At 34.6% G+C, this 12631-nt stretch overlaps 1 protein-coding gene across 1 annotated transcript in view; it reads left to right on the forward strand.

Annotated features, from left to right (window-relative positions):
- SHOC2 (SHOC2 leucine rich repeat scaffold protein) overlaps positions 1-12631 on the forward strand; it is a 93895-nt gene that overhangs the window by 1216 nt on the left and 80048 nt on the right. The gene's annotated exons all lie outside the window — the stretch shown is intronic.

Consider the following 12631-nt stretch of genomic DNA (forward strand, 5'->3'; position numbering starts at 1 on the left):
CCCCCCCCCCAAAGCTCTTAACGCTGGAGGCTTCAGGACCAAACGATTTTCCCCCAGCCCCTCAGTATCCATTGTTTTGTACCATCCCCCTCCCCCGCCCCAAGCCTAGGTAGAAGAAGAATGACTTCAAACCCTTAATTGCCCCCTCCCCCCCGTTTTTAAATCGGCAGAGGTTTTGTGTTATTGTGTTAGTATGGATTTACAAACAGGTGGGATGAATAACGATTCGGGAGTTGGAAAGAAGATGCTTTTTTGTGTTTTTAAGCTTTCATTCCTTACAGTTGGTGATTTGATTTTCTTGTCTGTAGCTTTGTATCATAATGGGGGTGATGAGCATAAAAGAGGAAGCAATGTTTTGCAACCTACCCAAAGAAATGTTTTTTAAGTCTCTGGGGATGCTGAAGCAAAATTGGGTTGTAGATGTGTACTTTATAGTATTTGCTTCCATCATGATAACTACCAACAGTCTGTAGCTTTCGCCTGTGCAATTTGGTACACTTCTTCATAAATGTCAGCTTCTAGTATCTACTGAGAGGGATTACTGTATCTAAAACTTATTTTTTGTTTTTCGGAATCCTAGGGTATACTTGTGTAACCAAGTATTTTCGGATTTAAATGTAGCATTAACACTGAAAAATTATCTTATTTTAAAGACCTCAGTTTATTAGTGTACTAATTATACTCTGGCCCTTCCATGCCATAGCTCTTATAACTGTCAATGTGTTTTGGAAGAAACTTAGCTATTGGGTACAATTTGTAAGATTCATACATTTATAGTTTGAATTTATCAAGTTTTGAAGACTTCCTATGTGATAGTGACAAGAATTTAAAAAAAAAATATATAAATACACAGCCATTCCCTACCTATGGAATTTAAATTGCATATGATAAATCTTTTGAATACTTATTTGAACATGAGGTACACTGAAGCTTTTGTTTAATTATGAATATACATTTGAAAAATAGATCTTAGACAAGTAAAGGCTTTAAGGTTTGTAATTTTCAAATGACTTGAATATAATATAAAGCTAACATAAACTATATTCTTGAAATGCCAGTTTTGAGGGGTGAACCTAACCTATCTGTAAGATTACTACTTTTTCTTAGGGTGTTTGTTTAGGTTTTGAAGAAACAACTACATTTACTCTCAGGTTGGCATTTGCTTATTGATCTCTTGTTAAAAGTTGTTAAGTTTTAAAGGGGGATATTAAGAGATATATTAATACCTTGCAGCTAGATTTTTAAAAAGTTTTAAACTACCTTATTCAGAAAGTTGATCAGAGCTGTGTTTTGATAATTGTAGCCACACTTGTACAACTAGTGAATTACAAACCAGTCAGAAATTTGAAATGAAAGGAACACCAAAATTAAAAATTCTTGTGTTATATTGATGGAATTGTGCTTTTTAAGTATTACTATTTCTTCAGTGATTGGGACAGGGCTTGTTCCATGTTCAGGGGGACATAAACCAGAGTTCTATGTGGAATACTCCCAAAGATGCCTTCTGAATAGCTGCGTGTGTGTGTGTGTGTGTGTGTGTGTGTGTGTGTGTGTGTTTTAAGTAATCTCTACACCCAGCATGGAGCTTGAACTCACAACCCCAAGATCAAGATTTGTGTGCTCTTCTGACTGAGCCAGCCAGGCGCCCCTCTGCTGGTATATTTTTTGACTTGCCTTAGCCATGTGGGGGAAAGGTAAATAAATTTGAATTTCTTTGTTATCCAGGCAGTCCTATTTGTTTTGAAAATATGCTGGATTATCAGTATTTGTTGTGTAATTTAATATTTCTGTAAGACTTGTGTTCTCTAAACAATTCACTTTTTAGATTTTTTCCAGTTATTTAAGTATAAAAATAAACTGTTGTGTTTTTGATTAAAAATATACCTTAACTTGTATGTGCAGGTATAAGAATGAGTATTTTTTGGAGGTCGAAAGACTATATCTTTAGAATTCAGTTTACTATATTATTCTTGTATCATTTACATATCATTCATGTATGAAAACATAAACTCTGTGCTTATAATCAAAAAACCAAAACAAGAGCAGCCCCCACACCCAGCAAAACATAGTAAAACCAAACAGATTGACCCATAAATCCTTCAGTGAGTTCTGAGGTTTATATTTTGGCCTTGGTAGAAATGTTCTTGAATTAGTTTCTAAAATATCAGTTCAGTTAGGAGAGGAAATTTAGATATAAACACTTTGACATTTCCTAATAAGACTAATAGGGAATTGGTAAATATTTTGTTGTACATAGATTAGTTAGAAATTAGCTGTAATTTAGCAGCAGAGTGATATATTAAGTACTTTCACATGATACTTGAGAAGTGAGTGCTGCAGATATTAAACTGGTTGCTTTTTTGCTTATTGTTAGACTTCTTCATGTATTTTATATTATGTATTGGCATATTATAATTTAAAGCTAAATCTTTCGTAGGCTGAATTATTAAAAAAAAAAAAGTTGCTATCCCTGTGTTCTGAATTTTGTCTGCTAGTTATACCACATCAAAGTTAGGCCATATAAATCTTTCTGAAAATATTTTTTCTGACAATATACTAGTTAAAATTTTGTGTTTTCCTAGCTCTGTTTACACTGACTTTTAAAGTCTGAAAAATTTCTTAAGTCACAAGGTGATCTATGGAATGCTTGAACTTTATATAGAGTGTTCTGAAATGTAATTGCAGTCAGTGAAGGTTGAAAGAAACAAGGATAAGTTGGAAAAACTGATTTATGTTCTAAAATAGGTAATTGCATTATTTTTGAGGTAAACTAATGCTCATTCTTTGGTACTTTTCCCTGGTTCCTATCTTTTTAGCACAGCATCTTTAATTCTGCAAATCAAAGTTGTAACACATGAAAAGAATATTCTAATTACAAAGGGCTCTTTCGCTTTTGAGATGTTGGTAACATATGTGCTTTCTGAGAAAGTATGAAATTCCCATTATCAAGATTTAAAAGAACTAATTAGATTTCACACTATATGTCTCATTCCAACTTCTCTAAAGATCAGAATTGATTGCAGAAAGTATTGCATGCTGTAAAAGGTAAGGGTTCTTTTACCGGAAAGAATTAATATACTGCTTGAAGCTAAAACATTAAAGGAGACCTTAAAAGTCGGTATAATTGGTCCCTATGTGAAATGAACCTGAAAGACTTTTATGAAGTATTTTGGCTTGTCTGTCTTCTAATGTTTATAGCGCTGTGAACACTTAAAAATTTTAAGCACTTTATTTGCCCTCAAATACTATTTGTAAATCCTTCAGTTTTAAGTAATTCACAGTTGATAAAGATGAATCTTTTTTTCTTTTGGTTTTTCTAATGTCTTGTAGGTAAAGTAGAAATTACTTGTTCTGACAGTGATGAAATTAACTCCAAATTCTAAATATTATCAGTTAAATTTGCGCTTTCTCAGTTTCCAGTTTTGTGTTGTACAACACTCCTTCCTGCTTTCAAGACTGTCGCAGTTTTGTAAATAGTCCTTAAGGTAGCTTTAAAATTTTGTTATGTAAATATTTCTTACTAATTATAATTTCATATTCATAATGTCATCGGCCTTCTGCTAAGTGCCATGTATGTCCCAGGCTCTGAGGACACATAGATAAATGCATTATGTTTTCTGCTTTCAGAAAGTTCACAGATTGTTGCATGAACTGTGCAAGTCAATAGTAAATTGTTTTACAATGTGACAAGTGCTTTGATAGCAGTATATGCTGGAGAACTCAGATGAGTTAAGACACAGATTGCATGTATAACGAGCAATGCTTGCTGGAAGATAGGACTTGAACTAACTCTTTCGGGGTAAGTAGGATAGAATGGACAGAAAAAGCATAGAAGTTAGAGATGTTACCGTACATTTGGAGAATTGCAGGTGAATAGCAATTTGGATTCTATGTATGATTTAGTATTTTAGTAGGCATTCATGAAAGCATATATTTTTAGAGATTGTTATTTCTTGTGTTTTATTTAATGTGGGCCTTGAACTGTGGATCTGCATGAATGTTGGGGATTTGCTTCAAGTTATTATTTAAACCTTTTAACTAAGTATATTTTTCGTTAATATGTTAATTACATACAAGGAGAACATATCACCCTGATGTGGAATAATCCCCAGCTTTAGGCCTTGGATAATTATGTTTCAGAGTCAATTTAAATATCTTTTTCTCAGCATTTATGCATCATGTTAAGAGTAACATTTATGAACCTCTTTAGAACTCAGTGGTAAGTTTATACTGTACAGACATTTAAAATTCACTCTTCTGGGGGCACCTGGCTGGCTTATGTGGAAGAGCATGCCACTCTTGATCTTGGGGTCATGAGTTCGACCCCCTCCTTGGGTGTAGAGATTACTAAAAATAAATAAACTTAAAAAAATAAAATTCACTCTTCTGAGAGCATTAAAAACCACCACCTTTCATACTTATTTCAAAGTGCCACTCTTTCGTTTGGGTAAGTCAGACTGTATCATCAGCAATTATATCCTGGTAGAAGTCTCTGTGTGGCTTATATGATTTAAAAGTTCTCTGAACTTGAATATTAAGTAAGTTTCCATATAGTATGATTTGATACTCCTTTGAGGCCATTTTTTTTGCCATTCCAAATTCTGTTCCCTCCAAAGTGCCATGGTTTCTCATTTTAAAACCTTCTCACACTGCTTTTTATTGTTGTTGCTTTTGATCCTTCCAGTTTTTTTTGTTACAGAAACTTGAGAAATTCCTTTTTAAAATTTTCACAGTTTAGCAATTACATTATACACCAAAAAAAAAAGGATTTGTTTAATTATTTTGAGAGGGAGAGAGCGCACATGAGAGTGAGCAGGGGGGAGGGGCAGAGAGAGAAAATCTTTCTGTGCAGACTCCCTGCTGATCGAGGAGCCTGATGTGGGGCTTGATCCACAGCCCATGAGATCATTACCTTAGATGAAACCAAGAGTCAGATGCTTAACCACCAGAGCCAGCTAGGTGCCCCTACATTATAAATTATACATCACCTCATTTATCTCAAGGTTATTTATTAGGAAACTAAAACTTTCAGGTTTCATCTTCTTGGATAGATACAACCTCCTGCATTCTCGCCTGGCTGACCCAGTCACCCTTCTGGCCTCTGTATCACATCCTTTGGGAGGCCTTCTTTGATCCTTAGATTCTTCTGTTCTAAGGTCCTTTGACATCTGCACTTAATCTTTTTTAACATTTTTGTAATGATGTTTTTAATGTCTGTTTTTTTTTTTGCTGGACTGTAAGTTTCATGATAGCATCGAGTATGTCTGTCTTCTTTACTACCATTTCTCCAGTATATAATGCCTAGACTTTGTAGGCTCCTAATAAAAAAAATGACTAAAATTAACAGTCTTGAGCCCCAAAACAAACAGACCACTAAAAAGGACAAGGAGATGTCATAGTGCTTTTGGTCTTAAACATATTTTCTGCTTTTAGACCCTCACGGGCCTTAATTGAAGGATTTTTTTTTCTTTTTACTCCTAATGTACAATTTAAAAAAAGTTAGTAACCAGATGTAAAAAGGACTGGGATATCTCCTACAGGTCATAAGAGTTGAAAATGAGAGCAGAGGGAAAAACACTTAAAAATCAGATACGAGACATTTTTTTTTAAATGGCAGTTTAAGGCAACTTAATGTTGTGATAAACATAGAATCTTTCAAGGCATCATTTGTTTTATATATAGAACAATATAACAGTAATGCTGATAGAAGGTCATGAAGACGAGATTAATTGCTGTTAGTAAGTTTTGTTAAAGATTACACAGGACCTTGTGTTGTATTTGGGAGAGGTTTTTATCTAAAATAATGCAATTAAAAAATTACAATGTCAAGCTTAATGAGGTGAGACATAGTAGGCACCATAAGTACTGAGTAAAATTAATTTGAAGCAAATAATTATCTGAAAGTACTGAATCACTGCAATGTAAGTACTTTACAATTTGTAGAAATAGATTTTGTACCTACTGTGTTGTTTCTTTCCTTACTTAGCTATGAAATATGTAAAATTGAGTAACATGTTTTTCTTCATTAGTTTTGAGTAAAAAAACGTACCTGTTGCAATGATATAACAAAATGACATAAGGATTTCTGCAACTTTTACTCTGTTAAAAAGAGTAAGCTTTACTTTTTTTTGGGTATTTCTTGGTCACCTGGGCTGGAAAAATTAGGTTGGGGGTTGTAATTCTTTGCTGCAGTCATGTGGAGTCGAACAGATTGGGTGACCTGAAAGAGATTATATTTAATTCCAATTTTGTTTATATATCTTTTGTGGTAAAGGATTCAGAATTTTACCTAGTTCTTATTCAGATAAACTGCACTTTGTCTTAATATTGTAATCTGTTGAATTCTATGATTCTGTAAGTATGGGTAGAAAAGCTGGTTATTTCTTGTTGCTAAAACAAATACTGGTTTATCTACCATGTGTTAATTACCATTTTAAACTCATAGAAATAGGATACTTATATACTAGGCAGCTTAAAATAGTAAGGTTTTATGATTTAATCTTGAAGACATTTATTTCTGTACTTTGGAAGTAGTGATTTGAAATTCTTAATACTAGAAATATGGCCTAGTTTCAGAACACCCACTAAGCAACTGTGGGAACTCAGCATGCTAAATGGCTTGTAGTGCTGCAGTATTTTTTAATTTTCCCCCACCCCCTGTTATATAATAGCTTATAGTAGTACACACAGAACATGAGTATTTGGGACAAGAACAAAGTGTATTCAAGTCTCCAAAACATGTGAGAATGTCAGGCTTAGTGTTGAGTACTAAGAAGCTAAAATGATGATCAGATATAATGATGATTAGTGAGTGAATGACGTACATCAGGTGGTGATGTTTTAAGTTACAAATAAGGCAAGAAAAGCAAGAATTGTTTTTGGGCTTGAGAAAAATGACTTTTAAAAAAATGGAGTCTATTTTTGAAACAAAATTTTTAAAAATTCAATTAAAATTTTTATCTAAGAAGTTTGAGAACTCTGATTTAAACATTTCCATGATGCTTGTGTACAGGACTTAAAAATTTCAGTGGAAATAATTCTAAACATTTCCCTGGGAATGTTGTGCAACGGAAACATTGCAGCATTATGTCAGCCTATGAGAACCAGGTACTGAAACTGATTAGCTACTAACTATGAAGAATGAAATCTGCTAGTTCATACTCATTGTTCAGGAAAGTATGGTTGTAAAGGCATTTGATAAAACATAAGCTTTGCCATCTTATTAAAGGGACTGAGTTGATCTGCATGAATCTTAAAAGCATGCAGATATTAGAGTTAAATGTTCCAATTTAAAGATTTTATGATACAGAAAAGGAAAGAATAAATTTGCTTTAAAAGTCAGCTCTGTAATTCTTGTTGAGTTAGCTCTGTGAGTAATGCCTTAATGCATAACTAGTTGTATACAAAAATATAAAGAATTGGGTACCTGGGTGGCACAGTCAGTTAAGCGGTTGCCTTTGGCTCTTGTTACGATCCCAGGGTCCTGGATCCAGTACCGTGTTGGTGTCCTTGCTCAGGAGGGAGCCTGCTTTTCTCCTGCCTGCCGCTGGCCCTGCTTGTGCTTGCTCGCTCCCTCTCTCTCTGTCAAATAAATAAAATCTTACCCAAAAAAATTTTATCTGGCCTTTTTTCTACTGGAACTCAATTATACCTGACATTTTCATGTGTGTGTGCATTTAATGATAATTGATAAAATAATGATCCTGTGGCAAGATCTTGAAGATTTTTGTTTCATCAAAGAAAGCTGAAATTAATAAAATTGAAGCTTTGCTATATTTTATTATATTCAGGTTCTCTAAAAATTGATAATCCACAAGTGGTGGATTCGTGTGTTAAAAATAATTTAATTAGCTCATCTCTTTCCTAACTATATCATTATCCAGTTTTTATAACTAAGAGTATGATAATATTTGCATTGCTTCTGAGAGTAAAATTAAGTGTTCCCCAAAAATGTTTTTTCTTTCTGGCATGATTTAAATATCCTATCACTTGCTACCTGCAAATTACTAAATGATTTACATCTTTGTGATATAAGAGTTTTTTATGTCAAAATTTCTGTAAACTGTGAGACTCATTTTGGGATTATAGTCACAAGATAGTACATACTGGTTGGGTCTAATGTGTTAACCTAAAAAATAATGACCTTTCATGTGTTTCAAAAACGTAAGCAAGGGCTGCCTCTCAATATTTTGAGTAGCTTCTGATGGGAGAAATTCCTTATTAACCTTAAATTGTGCCTGGCTGCTCAGTATATTTCTTTTGATCTTGATTGGGGAATATTTTTGCTTTGGGATATTTTAAAAAATATAATACAGAGACAATGAGATTATATCTTTGAAGCTCAAAATGCATTCTGTAAATCCTATTTTAACTGACAGGATAAGTAGATAAATAATTAGTTGAGCATATGGTCTTCATCTAAATAGTCTCAAAAATGGACTATACAAATTTGCTCTCTTTTTTTTTAAGTAGGCTCCACATCCAATATGGGGCTTGAACTCATGACCCTGAGATCGAGTCAAATGCTCTACCCACTGAGCCAGGCAGGCACAAAAACAAATGGCAACTTGCCAAATACTGATTCTTAAATGTAAGATACCTACCTTGAAACCACGTATCTTCTAATCTTGCTATGTATAATACATTTATTTTTGTTCACATTTTTCTGACAGTTTCTGATAATTTACAGAGTAATGGGAAGGATTTATAAAATGAGGTAAGACCTAGTGAGGGAATGTGAGTTTATACATATAAAAATGAAGCAGTTGGAGAAAGTTAATGTTTAGCTTAAAAATGCTGAAAATCATTTTTTTAAGTTGAAAATACTTTATTGAATACTGTAGTCATCTTAGTGCATATAAACTAAGATAGCAATTACATTTTCTCTTTGTGCTTTACATGATAATTAGGTAATCAGCTTTTTTCTTTATTGCCCGTTTGCACATGGTAAATGAAAAGTAACCTATATTTGGAAAATACTTAAGTTGTGTGTGACATGTTTTGAGTTCCTTGGCAAAAAAGACAGTTAAAGCAAACATTGACAGGTCAGTCTTTTTAGGAGAGTTGTTTGGGTGGCATAAGAGCTTTTAAGAGAATGTTTGGCCATGATATTTGATGTTTACTATTGTATCTTAGGTCCATTGAGACATATAAATCCCTCCTACCCCACCCCTGCCTTTTATTTTGAGGCTTTGCTGTAGAATCTTGCAATTTATATATATGGTGAGTTGAAGTGTTGTCCAGGAGAGTTGTAATCCCAGTTATGGCTTATATTGTGGGTTGGGTAAACAGGAATTTGCAATTCTTTTCTCAGAACTTTGCCCAGAATCAGAATTTCATAATCTTAGACTTTTCCATAAGAAAAAATAAAGATTTCTCTAAAAACTCTTACGTATTTGCTACTATGTAAAATAAATTAGTCCTGTCTCTTCATGCCGGTCCAAACAATTCATCTTACCTCCTCACCAAAGGGAAAAAAAAGTTACATGAATGAATTTGAAGGTGCTATAACTCTATGCTCTTGACATAATTCTTATTAGCATGGGGTAGTATAGAGCATTTTATTTTTTCACAGTTACTTCTTTACCCTCCATGAAAACTACATGTATCTTAGGCTCATTCATGCTATTTAAGAATGTTATTTTTTTCCATTTCTGTATGAATAAGATTCCTTTGAGCATGCTAATTTTGGGTGCTTTTTTGATCTTTGATCTTTCAGTTTTCAAGATTCCTTTTTAACTCTTGAACTACAAAAAATGTATAGCTTTATGTGATTTGGAGGGGAGAATAGTTTATTTTTGTCCTTTAAACTATTTTTAAACAAAGGAATATACAATTGAAATCTTGTCATTTTTAGGTGTTTGTATCAAAATCGGAGTGACTTAATTTTAAGTAGAATTTAGGGAAACTGCATGGGACAAGGGTTTTGTGTATTGTTCAACTATCTAATCAACAAGTGTTTACTGAGCACTTATGTACTTAATAAAAAGTTCATAATACCTTTGAAGTTGTAGCATTCTTTGTAGAGTAAAAATTGCTTCCTTGTGTAAGGTGCTTGCTGTGTAGTAGGGTAGATAAAGCCAAGGTAACAGATACTTATAATTATTTAAGTAAATATAACTGCTATATATACTAGGTATTGTTTCTAAGTGCTAGAAGGCGACTGTGAAAAAGGCAAAAGTGTCCCTATTTTCCCGTTACTTTAAATGAGGGAGTCAAGATAGCTAACCTGGCACTTACACAGTGTGGTAAGTATTCTGATGGGGCAGTTTTAAGTGGGAGCAAGCTTAGGAGGGTGTATTCAGAAAGGCTTTTGAGTGATCACAAAAGTCTTTCCAGACCTCTAAGCTGAGATCTGAAGAATATATGTTAGTTCAGTGAAGAACTAAACCTATGTTTCTGACAGGAGGAAATAGAAGATAGCAGGACCTGATATGGCATCTGAAGGAAGTTCATGTGATCTGAATGCAAGGTAGAAAATACTGGCATTGTAGCAGAAGTAAGGGGGGCCAAGTCTTAAAAGGCTTGGTAAGATTTGGATTTTATCCTGAGGGCTAGGTTTGTGGGGACCACCCACTCTTCCCCAAGTCTTTTAAATTGGACAGTAACCTGATTAGATTTGAGTATTCAAAAGATCACTGTAATTATAGTATAGTGATTAGGTTGGGAACAGGATGGCGGGGTTGATGTGGTGAGACCAGTTACAAAACTGTTGGAGGAGAGAATTTAGTATACCCTGGAGCCAGGGTAGTGGCAGTGAAAAAAAGGAGAAGTTGAAGAGTCAGGAGAAATTTTAGAAGGATGAATAGATAAGAGTTGGTGATTGTTGGAAGAAGCCTTTCCTTATTTCTCCAGCCTCCAAGACTGGTTTAAGTTCCTTCTCTTTGTGCTTCAGCAGCTCTTACCACACTATGTTCTTGCCTTTTCCACTTGTTTATAAGCTTAAAGGCAAGTACTGTGTGCCTTATTATTTCATAATTAGCACCTTGCACAGTGCATAACACTTAGTATGTATTAAAGAAAATATCTGAATGAAAATACATTTCTTTTGGGTGTGGAGCCCAACATGGGGCTTGAACTTGGGACCCTGAGATCAAGACCTGAGCTGAGATCAAGAGTCGGACCCCTAACCAACTGAACATTGAAAATGCGGTTTTTATATTTACAGCCTGTTTTTCTGAAGTATCAGTATCCAAAATCTTAGTTTATAACTTCAGTTTGAATCAGATCAGTCCATGCACTTTTGAATATCTTTTGTAAAAATATTACAATTCAGATCTTAAGTGCTGGATATATTCTTCATGGGCTCTCATGAACTAATACATATGGGTTTGATTATTATGTTGACCTCCTCTTCTATTACACATTGAGGTATTCTTTATAAATATTTAATTAGCTTTATCCTTTGTTAGTTTAAAAGTCAACATAACCAAACTATCACTGTTAGAATTTTTTGTTTCAAATGAAGATAGCTTTTTCCCCTCCCTGATTATAAAAGGAATCAATGCTTATTTTATACATTTAAAAAAATAATAGAGATAAATAAAAGTGACGAACATCCTAATACCCAAGGATAAATATTGCTGTCATTTGATGGGTGTTGTAGACTTTTTTTTTTTTTTTTAAAGATTTTATTTATTTATTTGGCAGAGAGACAGCCAGTGAGAGAGGGAACACAAGGGGGGAGTGGGAGAGGAAGAAGCAGGCTCCCAGTGGAAGAGCCTGACGTGGGGCTTGATCCCAGAACTCTGGGATCACGCCCTGAGCCGAAGGCAGACGCTTAACGACTGAGCCACCCAGGCGCCCCCGGGTGTTGTAGACTTTTAAGATTTTATGTATATTTATGAATGCTATGATTAAGTTAAAAGCCATCCACAGAGAGGAAATATATATATGACATAAATATGTAAGAACAGGTATTAATATCCTTCATACAAAGTATCCTGATAATTAGTATATAACCAAATAACTCCATAGAAATGGGGTCTTAAACTTAAATTTCTGTAGGAGACCAGGCAGGCAACATAAATGAGTGAACACAGTAAGGTTGAGTTGGAAGGCACAGCTTCTGTTCAGTACCAGTTGATTTTTTTTTTTTTAAGATTTTATTTATTTGACAGAGATAGAGACAGCCAGCGAGAGAGGGAACACAAGCAGGGGGAGTGGGAGAGGAAGAAGCAGGCTCCCAGCGGAGGAGCCTGATGTGGGGCTCGATCCCATAACGCCGGGATCACGCCCTGAGCCGAAGGCAGACGCTCAACCGCTGTGCCACCCAGGCGCCTCTGGTACCAGTTGATTTTTGTATTAAGATATGTTGACCCAGTGGTACCCCAATTTTTTTTCTTTTTTTTTTTTAGTTTTTAATGAGAAGTGAAGGTCTGGATTGTAGTGAAGTTCCCAATTATTAAATATTGGCAAATGAAAGATTAAAACTATGTTTGTTAATGTAGTAGCCATTGTCTGTGTTTTGTTAATACCACAAACAGTGGAAGAATGGAAAGATTTGGGGGTGCCTGGGTGGTTTAGTTGGTTGAGTGTCTGCCTTCTGCTGGGGTCATGGTCCCAGAACTAGTCCCGCGTGGGGCTCCCTGCTCAGCAGGGAATCTGCTTCTTTCTTTCCCTTTACTTCTTC

This window comes from Ailuropoda melanoleuca, chromosome 6 (genome assembly GCF_002007445.2).
Source record: "Ailuropoda melanoleuca isolate Jingjing chromosome 6, ASM200744v2, whole genome shotgun sequence".
Lineage (NCBI taxonomy): Eukaryota > Metazoa > Chordata > Mammalia > Carnivora > Ursidae > Ailuropoda > Ailuropoda melanoleuca.